Source organism: Mytilus californianus, unplaced genomic scaffold, assembly GCF_021869535.1.
Source record: "Mytilus californianus isolate M0D057914Y unplaced genomic scaffold, xbMytCali1.0.p SCAF_10, whole genome shotgun sequence".
In the NCBI taxonomy this organism is placed as follows: Eukaryota; Metazoa; Mollusca; class Bivalvia; order Mytilida; family Mytilidae; genus Mytilus; species Mytilus californianus.
Genome location: NW_026262582.1, coordinates 76504546 through 76518823, shown reverse-complemented (window position 1 = coordinate 76518823; position 14278 = coordinate 76504546). Strand labels below are relative to the sequence as shown.

Sequence of the window (14278 nt, the reverse complement as noted above, 5' to 3'; positions counted from 1 at the left end):
CTTAACCAGAGGAATCTGCATTGTCAAAACGATCAGTCCAATCCACCTTCTGAGGTATAATATTATAATTCCTTCATTTCTTGTTGCAAAAACCAGGTTAAAATAAATATTTGTTTAATGTCAAATCAGGTAAGTTGATGTTAGATATAATTTATCGTACCTCGTACTGTCTAACACCGATCCAGTGATTGTATTTATATCTAATCTTTTATGTGTCAGGTATATCGAGTACTTAGGACATTGAATAACAATTTTATGAAGCTGCAAATTATATGCTCACCCGGATCTATGTGCATCTTCAACAATCGCCTCTATCTAACATTGTAGACTAGAATATATTTCATGGCTAACATTAATTGTATTCTGCTGATTATTGTTACTGTTTACGGTTTCTCTCTATCTTCTGTATGGTTTCCCATAATGAAAAAAGTAAAACTTGTTATTTAAGGGCAATACCTCCTATAATGAGTTGTCTAAAAATTTCGGCAATGTTGACCATTTTTGCCGTTTACAGTTTTTCTTTATCCACCATTTATTTTAGATTAGATTATAAAAATCATCCTGAAAGGGCAATAGACTAAGAACTTTTCGATAAGTTTGACGTATTTCTAGATCTTGTCCCGTTTACCTTTTTGCTTTTTAAAGTTTATATTAAAGTAGTATAGTTTTCAAGATAATAGGCAAAACCGCAAAAACTTGGTACAAATCGTGATTTAGAGGCAATTACTCCTATGAGGAGTTGACTGACAATTTGGGCCATGTTGACCAATATGTAGATCCTAACTTACTGACCATTTTTATCATTTAAATTTCTATATTTCAATTATAGTTTTTAATATAAAAAAGAAGATGTGGTATCATTGCCAATGAGACAACTTTTTACAAGTGACCAAATGACACAGAAATTAACAAATATAGGTCACCGTACGGCCTTCAACAATGAGCAAGCCCACACCGCATAGTCAGATATAAAAGACTTCGAAATAACAAATGTAAAACAATTCAAACAAGAAAACTAACGACAAAATTTATGTACAAAAAGTTAACGAACAACAAATATGTAACACATCAACAAACGACAACCACTGAATTACAGGCTCCTGACTTGGGACAGGCACATACATACAAAATGTGGCGGGGTTAAACATGTTAGCGGAATCCCAACCCTCTCCTAACCTGGGAAAGTGGTGTAACAGTACAACATAAGAACGAACTATAAAAATCAGTTGAAAAAGGCTTAACTCATCAGATGGATACAAATACAAATACAATAATAAGATAATAAGTAAATACGCCACTAAATGAATTGTCATTTAAGGCAAAAACTCGTATAAAGAGTCGACCATCAATTTCAATAGTCTCAACTTATAGCTGATTTTTATCATCTTAAAATCTATAATATACTACATTTGTATACAACAGCGCCTGCATATACTGTACATATTCCCCTATTTTGCAAACACAATGACGAGACGGATGACCTATATAGAATATCGATCTGTTTCACCGATGACGACGGATATGTTCCAATCGTCGTAAACCACAACCCCGTCCTCTTTTTCTCGAATGTGACCTACCAAGCAACACGACCGGTGCCACAATTAGAGCAGGAGCTGTTTACCTTTCCGTAGAACATGCGATCATCCTCGATTTTTGGTGGGGTTCGTGTTGCTTAGTTTTTAGTTTTCTGTGTTGTGTTCTGTATACTATGGTTTGCCTTTTGTGACGAATGGCTTTGGGACGACTATGCATTAAAAAGGGCGAAGTCAGTAGTTACTGTCCCCTTTCGTATTTGAAACTCAAAACAGATAAACATTGGAACTAAAAGGTACAGTAACAATTTCCTTATCTGATTTAATACTTACCTTAAACTTCATGGGCTTTATAAGTTACATTTTATTAAAGATACAGAAAGGTTAATCATTTTATAACTTGCATTATTTCGGACTATATTCTACTTTCCAATGCGAGTGCTTATCTCTGACTATTTAATAAACTGGCAAATAAGTACACTTGTATGAAGAATCCTCGGCGTGAGATGCAATTACAATATAATTGGTATTTTTATGGTCATCGGGTACCATAATATCTTCCTTGAGATAAGATATTATCGTTTAATAACTTGCCATCCCTTGTTTCTCTGATATGCTCTATATGGCACAGTCGAATAAAGGTGGACTCGTCCAGGGTTGAAACACCTTCGTTACTAGGCAATACATGGTAATGGTATTGTCCAATAGTGGTATATCCCAATCATCCAGGGGTATATAAACAGCCGTCAGCAGTCAGTCAGGGTCGGCATTACGATCAGATCACACGTATAAGTGATAAGATAAATACCTGCTTATTGTTCCTAACATTGGATTGACTGCTCAAGTCTTTCAAATAACTGAAACTTAGCAGAAGAATTATCTGAAGCTATAAGTAAGCTGCATCGAGAAAAGCGGAAGAGCTATAGAACTAGAAGAGCTTCGTTGATTAAGATAAAGATATAGCGGAAAGAGCAACAATATTGCGAGCCTGTTGAGCTAACTATTTGAGATAGAAATATTGTGAGCCAGTGGAGCTACAGCGCTAGTGAGTCTGTTGAGCTAGGAGCTACAGAGTTAGTGAGCAAGTAGATCTTGGTATTTATTTGACCTATCGAGTCAGTTAGCCAGTTGAGCTGAATATTTATTTGAGCTGGAGGAGCTTTAATGAGCCAAGAGAGTTTAAAAGGGATCTGAAAAAACTTAGTAAATCTGATATAATTAATACGATTGGGAAAACCTAGTAAGGAGTCCACAAAGCTTTACGAGTCAATTATACTCTCAATTATATTTAAGACAATAAAATATTTAAAATACTGTTGTTGTTATTTCTTGAAAAGTCATAATGGCAAAACTATTTCCAGGTGAAATGGATGAGTTCATGAGCAAAATGAACGTAACAGAAAATCCCAGTCAGTCTACACCTAGACTACCTTCGCATCGCTTATCTTATGATTTTATGGAAGAGTCTGGGTATGCTACTGGTCGACCATCGACAGAATCTGAACTAATAGATTTAGAGATAAGGAAATTGAAAGAAAAATTGGAGCAATTAGAATCCTTTAAGGAACCAACTGAGGACAGATTGTATCCAAAGTTACTTGATGATAATAAAGATAATGTTCCATCAGGGGTAACTGTAAGATCAAAATATCGCTCTACAGATACTAAGAGAAATAATGAACTCATTATGAAGACAGATAATAAAAACTTGAGACAAAACAACTCTACATCAGTGCGAGTTAAATCTGCAACATATGAACGTATCTCATCATGGTTAGATTTTAAGTCCCATTTTGAGACTTGCTCAAGTATTAATAATTGGTCTGAACATGATAAAGGATTGTATTTAGCAGTCGCATTAAGAGGGCAAGCTCAAGGCATTTTGGGGGATATACCGATTGATTAACAACAAAATTATAAAGCGTTGGTAAATGCTCTGGAGCAAAGATTTGCTCCACCAAATTAAACAGAGCTTTATCGAGTACAGCTTACAGAGAGGAGACAAAAAGCATCAGAGAGACTGCCAGAGTTAGGACAATCAATAAGACGATTACCTAATCAAGCTTATCCAACGGTATCAGATGATGTACGAAATACCCTTGCAAAACAATATTTTATTGAGGCTTTGGTAGACTCAGAAATGAGAATCCGTATTAAACCGTCCAGGCCTCATGATGCACTTACAGTAGCAGTTGAACACGAAACGTATAACAGGGCAGAAAAACAACTTATAGACGGCCGTTCCTATTTAAGACAAGCATTACAGACTGAAGAAAAGGAGAGTCATGTTGACAGAAATGAAAATTCTGATCACATTGCATTAACCGAGTTAATGTCAAAGATGGAACACAAACTTCAAGAGCTGCAAATTGACATCCGTGAGCTAAAGAATGACAGTAATAGTCGTCAGACAGACGAAACTAGAACACAAAATAATAACGGACAAGGACGATTTAACAGAGGTGGATTTCGACAGAGGATGTCGTTATAATAATAATGAACGTGGATTTTCAGGTAACACAAATGAGAATAGAGTAATTCTTATAACGGACAAAGTAATTATAATTCGTTCAATGACAGTAGAGGTAGAGGTACAACACGCATGATAAAAAGGTTCACAGAACCAGAAAAATGGCTTGCATGGTAACATAGGTGTCTCGACAGCAGCTTATGAAGCTGACATGTATGTTGACACTGACCTATATGGATTATCAGCTAGTTCGCTGGTAGATACAGGAGCCACGGTAACTATTATTTCCGTGAAAACATATAATAGGATACCTAGGGCAAGACAACCAGATTTGATGAGTTCAAATCAACTAGTGTTCACTGCCAATGGTGATCAACTTAAGATTGTAGGTAAAGGTAGTTTTCATCTGGTTTTCCAACACGGGAAATATGTTGTTGTTGAGTCTATTGTGGCTCAAATCACAATTGATGGTATCCTTGGACTTGATTTTATGAAGACAATCAAAGGTAAGATTGAAATTGATGGTACTCAGGTTATGTTGAAATATGAAGGAATATTCGGTTGTTTCAGAGTTATTGTCAAAGAGAAAGTGGTCGTGCCCGCTAAAAGCGAGATGATTATCACGGGAGCTGTGAATATTCCAAAAAAGGAATCTATTATCAATGCAGACCTAATGGTTGAAGCTTCAGATAAGTTTTTACAAAGTGGAAGAGGTTTAGTGGGACGCTCATTAGCTAATTCAGGTGGAGAGGTTTTAGTTCGTTTGATGAATACATCTGCAGATTCGCAGATCATATATCCTGGAACTGCTATTGCTCAGGTAAGTCCTGTGCAAGAAGTAAAAATAAACGAACAGAATAAATTTGACAAGACATATCTAAGATCAGATTTGAAGAATTTACTAAGTTGGTCACAACAACACTTGAATTCAAAAGAATATGCTGTAGTTGAAAAACAGACTTAACAGTAAAAGTAATATTAATAAAGACAAATAAAAGAATACTACAACACGTTATTAAGATGATGAACAACGTCAGTACGCAAAATCTATACTTCAAGACCATCGTGTATTATTTGTGAAGTTGATACGGAATATTTATCAACAAGTTCTTGGTACTGTTACGATTTAGTAATCGTATGATTAAATTAATGGATCTCGTGTTGTCCGTAATTTATAGTAGTAATTTTACGAATCAGCTGTTTTGTTTACGCTTTTACATCGCTGTTTTTACGATGGAATTTTACCTCGTACAGAATATTTACGGTTGGTTGGCAGGTACGTTTATGTTAGATGATGTGGGAATGTGTTTACCTTTTTAACTTACTTATTTTCTTAATATAATAACTTGTGTTTTAGCCGTAATTATCTAAATTCCAACAGTGCCATAATCTATTTACTCGATCAGCCATATTAGTTGTGTATTGGCGTTTTATTACACGAGATTGCTTGTTTACATAACAAAACGTTTTGATTGGTTGATCTACTGACCCAAAAATTATAAATAGAAGGTTGATGAAACGAACTTCAGAATAATTCTCATCGTCTGCAAGAGCAGTCACAAATTTAGCTTAGTCGTTTCCATTTTAGTCAACCTGGTTTATTACAAATATGTCTGAACCACAGTCAACCTTAAGTCTGGTACGCAGGTTTTAAATGTTTTAAGAAAACTAAACCTTCTGCACATGGCCATTGTTTGTTTTGCATAAGTCAACCTTCAACCTACGGGAACGTCCCGTCAACCGTCGTTCCACTTAGTCAACCTTCTATGATAATAGGAGAGAGGTTATCTCGAAATCTACTTTCATTTTAGCAGAAAGAAATAATATATATATGAATATTTTATTAAATTAACCCTTATAAGTATTTTATACTATCGGCAAAAGAAGGTTGAAAAGTTCAACCTTCTTCCCAATCAACCTACGGAAACAATCAACCTAATTGGAATTTCAAGTCAACCTTCCTGACCTATAAATTATAAATGATTACGGCATGTTGTGTATACATTTGTAAATATAAATGTATAGTTTGTGATGAATTGTAAATATTTGATTATATAGATGCTACATAAAGTACATCTGAAAGTTATACCTGATTTAGTTATTATTTCAACCATATACCAACTCAAAGGATCCATGCAAATTATGTTCGATCAAGCCTCTTATTCAATTTAACCTACCACTCGGTTTAAGGGGTTAAATCGTTACACTGGTGTTAGAAGTGGCATTCTATTTAACTTTGAATTTGGTGGTTGAAATGATTATTAAAAATTATACTGAAAAAGCTTTAGTATATTTGATTGATGTTAAACTGTTTCACTAAATTTTTATACAAATCTAAATTGAATTAGAAGTATTAAAATTTTAGTACATTATGGATGATTCTGGAGAAGTAATTATAGCTATTAATCATTCTTTCCAAGAGGAAAATGATGGGGAAATAACCATTCCTTTAGATGAACAGAAGGTTGATAGTGTTGACTGTGCAAGGCAGACAATAAGCCATGACAAAGAACAATATTTATTTGTTAATGAATTAAAAAAAAAAACCTTAAAAGTTTATTCCATGACCAATTAGGAGAGATAACCCATGATTTCTCTAATTGTTAAAAAGTAGTTATCTGTGCTGTAAATCAGATAAAAAGATATTTTGAAGATGAAATTTCTTCTATTAAAGTTCGTATAAGCCAAATTGAAGATGATGTACATGAAAACATGAAAAAATATTTCTACCATTTATAAAATGATGGAACAAAATAAAGGTTTAGTAAATCACAGTAATCACATGAGTGACATGGTAAACACTGAAAACATATCTGAAGTGATATCAGGTGTTGGGCAAGCAGTTCCTGGTGCAAATATTAAGACAAATCAAAATACAGAAAAACAACAACAAAACACAGATAATATTTATTTATTTAATTAAGACAAAATGTGTAATGTAAATCAAAACTATGCTGTACTGGACAGACCTCTAGTTCCAAGATTGACCAATTCCCATACCCATTCACCCAAGTCTAGTAATGCAACAATGAAGCCACAGTTGTATGAGGGAGATAAAGATTTAAATGAATATTTAGCTCAATTTGAAATTTTAGCTGAAATAAATGGTTTGAATTATGCAACAAAATCATTATATTTGGCTGGTAGTTTAAAAGGGGGAGCAAGAGCTCTGTTTAATGAACTAGATAAAGAATCTAGGAAAGATTATGATAGTTTGGTTAAAGTTTTGGAAAATAGATATGGTTCAGCTGAAAAATCAGAATTATTTAGGGCAAAACTCCAGACCCGTATGAGAGGGAAAGAAAAAAGTTTACCAGAATTGGCTCAGTCAATTACGAAATTGACTAGGCAATAAAATTGAGAATGGAAATGGGGAATGTGTCAAAGAGACAACAATCCGACCATAGAACAGACAACAGCAGAATGTCACCAACAGGTCTTCAATGCAGCGAGAAATTCCAGCACCCGGAGGCGTCCTTCAGCTGGCCCCTAAACAAATATATATACTAGTTCAGTGATAATAAACGCCATACTAAACTCCAAATTGTACACAAGAAACTAAAATTAAAAATATTACAAGACTAACAAAGGCTAGAGGCTCCTGACTTGGGACAGGCGCAAAAATGCGGCGGGGTTAAACATGTTTATGAGATCTCAACCCTCCCACTATACCTCCAGCCAATGTAGAAAAGTAAACGCATAACAATACGCACATTAAAATTCAGTTCAAGAGAAGTCCGAGTCTGATGTCAGAAGATGTAACCAAAGAAAATAAACAAAATGACAATAACACACAATTAACAACAGACTACTAGCAGTTAACTGACATGCCAGCTCCAGACTTCAATTAAACTGATTGAAAGATTATGTCTTCATCATATGAATATCAGGCACAATCCTTCCCGTTAGGGGTTTAGTATCATACCATCATAACATATATGAGAAGAACATAACCCGTGTCATGCCAACAACTGGTTTTTAAATAAATGTGTTTAGTGCCGATGCAAAGACCCTATAAGTGAATCAATATTAACGCCAAAATATGCAATCTTTAATGACCTGACAACAGTATCGTAACTATATCCCTTCTTAATAAGTCTATTTAAAGGTTTTGTTAGCTTCAGAGGTGAATACTGACATTTTTGTGCTTTATAAAGAATATTTCCATAAAAAATTGGATGTGAAATACCTGAACGTATAAGAAGTCTGCACGTTGAGCTATATTTACGAATGATGTCCTTATATCACTGTAAAAACGGCGTTTAGAATTGAAACACATCTACAACATGTTTAGATCTAAACGTGTTTATGAAAGCGTTTAGGATCTAAACGGATATTCATGTAAACACATTGAAACCTAAACATGTTTAGAATTTAAACGTGTTGCAGTTTTATTATCTGTGAATGTTATCAGTAAGCTAAACATTAAATAGCATCTAAACACTTCTGAAACACTTTCTTAAACACCTAAACACATTATACCACTTCATTACTGATTTCACCTTTTTACTCTATGTTCCTACATATTCCAACGTATTCTGTGACACTATCTCGGTTTTATTGAAATGAAAATTATGGAACAGATAATTATATTTACAAATTAGTCCCAAGTATGAGTCAATATATATGTTCCTGGTATGAGCTACTTATGAGAACAATTCATATCATCTTACCCAACTGAGTTCCGCGGCCCTTTTTTGTGTTGTAAGATTATAGATTTACTATCAATTAAAATTTCTTTATGTTAAGCAATTACTTTCTTTTACTGAATCTTGATAGTATTTATAAGGAAGATATGAGTAAAATTGAGAATGGAAATGGGGAATGTGTCAAAGAGACAACAACCCGACCATAGAACAGACAACAGCAGAAGGTCACCAACAGGTCTTCAATGCAGCGAGAAATTCCAGCACCCGGAGGCGTCCTTCAGCTGGCCCCTAAACAAATATATATACTAGTTCAGTGATAATGAACGCCATACTAAACTCCAAATTGTACACAAGAAACTAAAATTAAAAATAATACAAGACTGACAAAGGCTAGAGGCTCCTGACTTGGGACAGGCGCAAAAATGCGGCGGGGTTAAACATGTTTATGAGATCTCAACCCTCCCCCTATACCTCTAGCCAATGTAGAAAAGTAAACGCATAACAATACGCACATTAAAATTCAGTTCAAGAGAAGTCCGAGTCTGATGTCAGAAGATGTAACCAAAGAAAATAAACAAAATGACAATAATACATAAATAACAACAGACTACTAGCAGTTAACTGAATATTTTCTCTAATTTCCGGAGTCGTTGTCCGACTATGATCTGATTTTATTTAACGAAAGAGTTATCTTCCTTGGTAATTTGATACAGACGCCTTCAGACCCGCCAAAGACAAACAAAATTTAAAACAATGGATCCCATCGACCAAGCAAATATATCTATGGACGATGCAACAGATACAGAAGATCTTGTTAGAATATTGACGGAATCAAAAGCCAGCTTAACAATTATTACAGCAGCGGAAGGTAAGCAAATCCAGATTTCGTAAAAAGGGGGGTGTGGCACAAGACAGGCTTAGTTAGGAATATGTGCATTAAACTGTTAACCTATATGTATCTCTTTAAGGTGTCCGGACCCCCTTCCCCTCATTGTTCTGACTCTGATATTGTCGATAGGAGCAAACATTTAATTCGGGGAAAGGGGGGGGGGGGTCTTGACTTGACTCTTGTATCCTGGTCTCGTGGGTTTTCGTGCTATTAAGAATGCATTGTGACGTCGCTGTAAGACTTCAAAGCAAAAAAATAAAATAGCCTTTCAAGACGTCATAATTATTTGGACTAGACAAAACTAGTACCGTTGTAGTTCACTGAATTTTCAGAAGTAACAGTCAGTCTATCATGTCTATGCACACATTTTAATGTATGTATCTTTGATTTTGTTAGTGAAACATCATTGAGTTTTTATTTACATACTGTATAGGTAACAGTATTCGTCCCTGAACATAAAATCATAGTTTCATGTATTTTAACTTTGCAAGAAATAAGATCCCAATGGCCCATAGTGCAACATCTTTTACACATATAAACACTGAAATTATAGTTACACTACATTTGTCAAAGAGAAACTAAGAATACCAAAAGAACATTCAAAATCATAAGTTGAAAATAAACTGACAATACCAAAGGATCATTCAAACTTGTAAGTCAAAAATATACCGACAAGTTATAAATATATTTTATTTAAACCTGTAAATAAATTTAATAATTTGTTTGTATGTATTTATAGGACTGTGACACAGTAGTGGGAATGAAATCCCTAGAATATAGATCAAATTGAAGAAAAGATCAGATATAAAACAACAAAGAAAGAAAAGGATGACTTATTTTCAAAAGCAGATGTAAGTAAAAATATATAAGTATATTATAAAGTAGCCAATAGAACTATAATACACTGTAATATGATTGAAAAATGAAGGTTAATTCATACTCTAGTATTTATCCTGTTGAAAATAGAAAAATTGGTAATTCTAAAAAAAATATATTATAAATAAGAGAAAAGGCTGTAGCTCTCAGAAATCGAGGATTTTGTTTTAAAAATATAAAAAAACTTACATGCTATATTGTTCCCTTTTATTTATTTGTCTATTGATGTGTACATGGTTTAAAGTATTCTCTTTTTAACTACAATTTGTATTTTTCTTTTGCAAGAATCTTTTGGGAACCTTGTTTAATGTATTTTGATATAAGAATAAGTGACTGTTGCACTACAAATGTACATGTACTTGAAGGTTTCATTTTTTCGTTTCAGTTTACAAAAGTTCACCTGACAACCAAAAAGAAATGCTCACCAAGAGCCTTTATCATTCAAAAGAAGATTGTTCCGTAATGAACAATTCCTGTATGATAGGAGATGGACTGACAATTTCTGTTTTGTTGAGGATAAAATTCATGTGATTTTACATTTTCCTGTTAATGACTATATAGCTGTCTATGGCAAATTCTTTTTATTAAACCTATTAACACTTATGAAATTGGTGATGAAAATGTTAAAAATTTTCAAGGGAAAATAATGTAAAATTGTTATTGTCTCTCATAAATCTGTACATTTATATCAAGTTTATAATTGTATTTTTTGTTTGCTTTAAGTGAGACTTTTAAATAAAATATTGAAATAATTTGAATAGATTGTATGTTATCCTCAAGTCTGGAATAAAAAAAAATTAGAAGAACCAAACTCCATATTGTATTTAAAAAGGTAAAGGTCCATAAAACCTGACAAAATCAAACACTTGACTACATAACCAACAGAACAATTGAAAAAAAAACCTGTTATATTCCTTACTTGGTACAGGCATTTTCCTTTAAATTAATGGTGGGTTAAACTTGGTCTTATGGTTTACAGACTTTTCTTAGGCCTCCAGGAAGAATAAAAATTAAAAATGTGTTAACCCTATTATTATTGTTATTATCATTACTGCATTTTTCTAGCTTTAGTATTCTGTATTGACGAGGACAAATGATGGTAAAAATAATTGCAAGGACATTTAAGCAGATTTGTACACTTGAATTGTATATTCTACAATATTATACAATGCACTATTAGTATCCAATCTGTAGTGCTGTACCACCAGTAGTTCCTGTAAAATCATAGTACTAGTAGCCTAACAGTTCTAAGGTCTAAACAGCATACATTTCTAAACATCTGACATCTAAACACTTGTTGAAATCTAAACACTTGTTCAAATCTAAACATGTTTAGATGCTAAACGTGTTTCAAAACGTACACAGAAAAGGTGTTTAGATTTGTGTTTAGAATCTAAACACTGTTTTTACAGTGTACCGATGATAAAATTTAGTAAATGTTTTGACTAGTTTGTGATATCGAAAACCCTGGTGTAATAATTTTTCAGTAATACATAAATTTCTCTCGTTAAAATCTAAAACATTGTTACATACACGAGCGAATCGTACAAGTTGAGATATATAAACACCGTTAGATGGTGACAAGGGAACGTCACCATCTAAAAATGGATAATTAACGATAGGAAATGAAAAATCATCTCTTTTATCATATATTTTAGTATTAAGCTTTCCGTTAATGATATAGATATCAAGATCGAGGAAAGGGCAGTGGTCATTGTTAGTATTAGCTTTATTTAAAGTCAGTTCAACAGGATAAATTTCTTTAGTATACATACTGAAGTCGTCATTATTGAGAGCCAAAATATCATCCAAATATCTAAAAGTATTATTAAATTTGTGTATCAGATGTTGTTTCGATGGGTCTTTGCTGATTTTTGTCATAAATTGTAACTCATAGCAGTACAAAAAAAGGTCCGCAATAAGTGGTGCACAGTTAGTCCCCATTGGAATTCCGATAACCTGACGATATACGGAATCTCCAAAGCGAACAAAAATGTTATCTAGTAAAAATTCAAGGGCATATATAGTATCAAAGCATGTCCAATTGACATAGTTTTTTTGTTTATTGCTACTAAAATGACCTAAAAGAGTTTGAACATATATATTCACATTCTGACTTTTTAAATGCCCATTTAATTAGGTGTGTGATTTTTTTATAAATGAGAATGTGAGGCAATGTGGTATATAGGGTAGAAAAATCAAAACTTTGAACAGATTCAAAATCACCAATATATGCATGTAATTTATCAAGTACTTCCAACGAGTTCTTGACACTCCAAAAGTAATTAATTCCACTATTTTCGAAGGCCTTATTTGAACAATTTATTATCAGGTTTTTGATTGTACCAAGTGTACTGGTAAGAAGAATAGACAATTTAGTAGTGGAACAATGGCTTGAAGACGAAATGAATCTATATTTGTAAGGTGTTTTGTGTAGCTTCGGAAGCCAATACATAGTTGGAACTTTCATTGTATTTGTTTCTGCTTGTAAAGCGGTAGCTAAAAGTTTATGTTTGTTACAGATGTCGTTTTCTGAAAATGGAGTTTGTTGGAATGTTGGTGAATTGGTGATTTCTTTTTTCAGAACCTCAATGTAAAATTTACGTCAAACAATAATAATATTATTAGCAGCTTTATCGGCCGGAACAAAAACAAATTCCTTGGCTAGTTCTAGGCAAGCTTATCCAAGTGCCCCATCCACAATAACTAGTGTATTAGCACTAAAACATTTCATTGATGCTTTACCAGATGCTGATCTGAGACTAAGACTTAGGGAATCTAACCCTAAATCTATACATGAAGCAGAAACACTAACTGTAAGATTAGAGACCTTAAAGTTAGCGGAGAGACAAAAAGGGCGCATGGTTAGACAGGCAGATACAGTTCATAATGAGAATAATACAATTAATACAGAGTTGAACAATGACAAGGGGGGGGGGGGGGAATTTTAAATCATTAAGGCACGAGTTGTCTGATTTTAAGAAGGAACCGGTATCTTTAACTAGAGATATTAAGGGTATGTCCCAAAACCAGAATAGGAATAGCCAAGGGGGAGGTAATCAACAGAGGAATTATCAAAATGGTCAGAGAGGATATAATAACCAGAATAAGAATTTTGGACATGGAAACAGAAATTTTAATCAAAGAAATAATAATTTTGGTAAAAATAGGCAGAATCAACCTAATTACTATCAACAGGGAAACCAGTTGAGGTCGGACTCAGGGGTCGGAGCCATGCCAAGTCAGAATGGCCCAAATCGATAAAGATCAATGAATCTTTGGCAAATAATGAGGGTCTATTTGTAAGAGCTAAAATTAATGATAAATATTTAGATTTTCTTGTGGATACAGGAGCAAATGTTACTATTTCAAGTAAGAAATTTATTGATGAAATCAATCCATCATTACTTCCTAAAATTAATCCTGTGAATATTAATTTAATTACTGCTACTGGTGATAGTGCACCATTTATAGGACAAGTTGATGTTGAAATTTGTCTTGGAGATCATATTCATCACCACAATGTTTTAGTGGCTGATATTTCCAATGAAGGAATCATTGGTATGGATTTTCTTGTGACTCAGGACTGTGATGTCTTGTTAAGTCAAAATAAGTTGAAAATTAAAGGGGAGATAATTCAATGTTTTCATTATGCAAGTAGTGCTAAATCCTGTTATAGAGTTGCTATACAAGAGACAGTAGATGCGCCTCCTAATTCAGAAATGATTGTTTCTGGGGAGTCAAATTAACCTATTTTTAGAGGTTTAGCTGGTTTAATAGAACCTAATGAGAAAGGGAGAAAAATTGGTTTATTGGTGGCAAGATCAATTGTACATCCAGAGATGTACAATATTCCTTTGAG

The 14278-nt window shown here is 33.6% G+C and overlaps 1 long non-coding RNA gene across 1 annotated transcript; it reads left to right on the top strand.

Annotated features, from left to right (window-relative positions):
- The first annotated feature begins 9279 nt into the window (after positions 1-9279).
- Positions 9280-11168, top strand: LOC127718573 (uncharacterized). Its single transcript, XR_007989911.1, has 3 exons — positions 9280-9519; positions 10280-10391; positions 10802-11168. It is a non-coding gene; the product is annotated as an uncharacterized LOC127718573 (long non-coding RNA).
- Positions 11169-14278: the final 3110 nt, after the last annotated feature.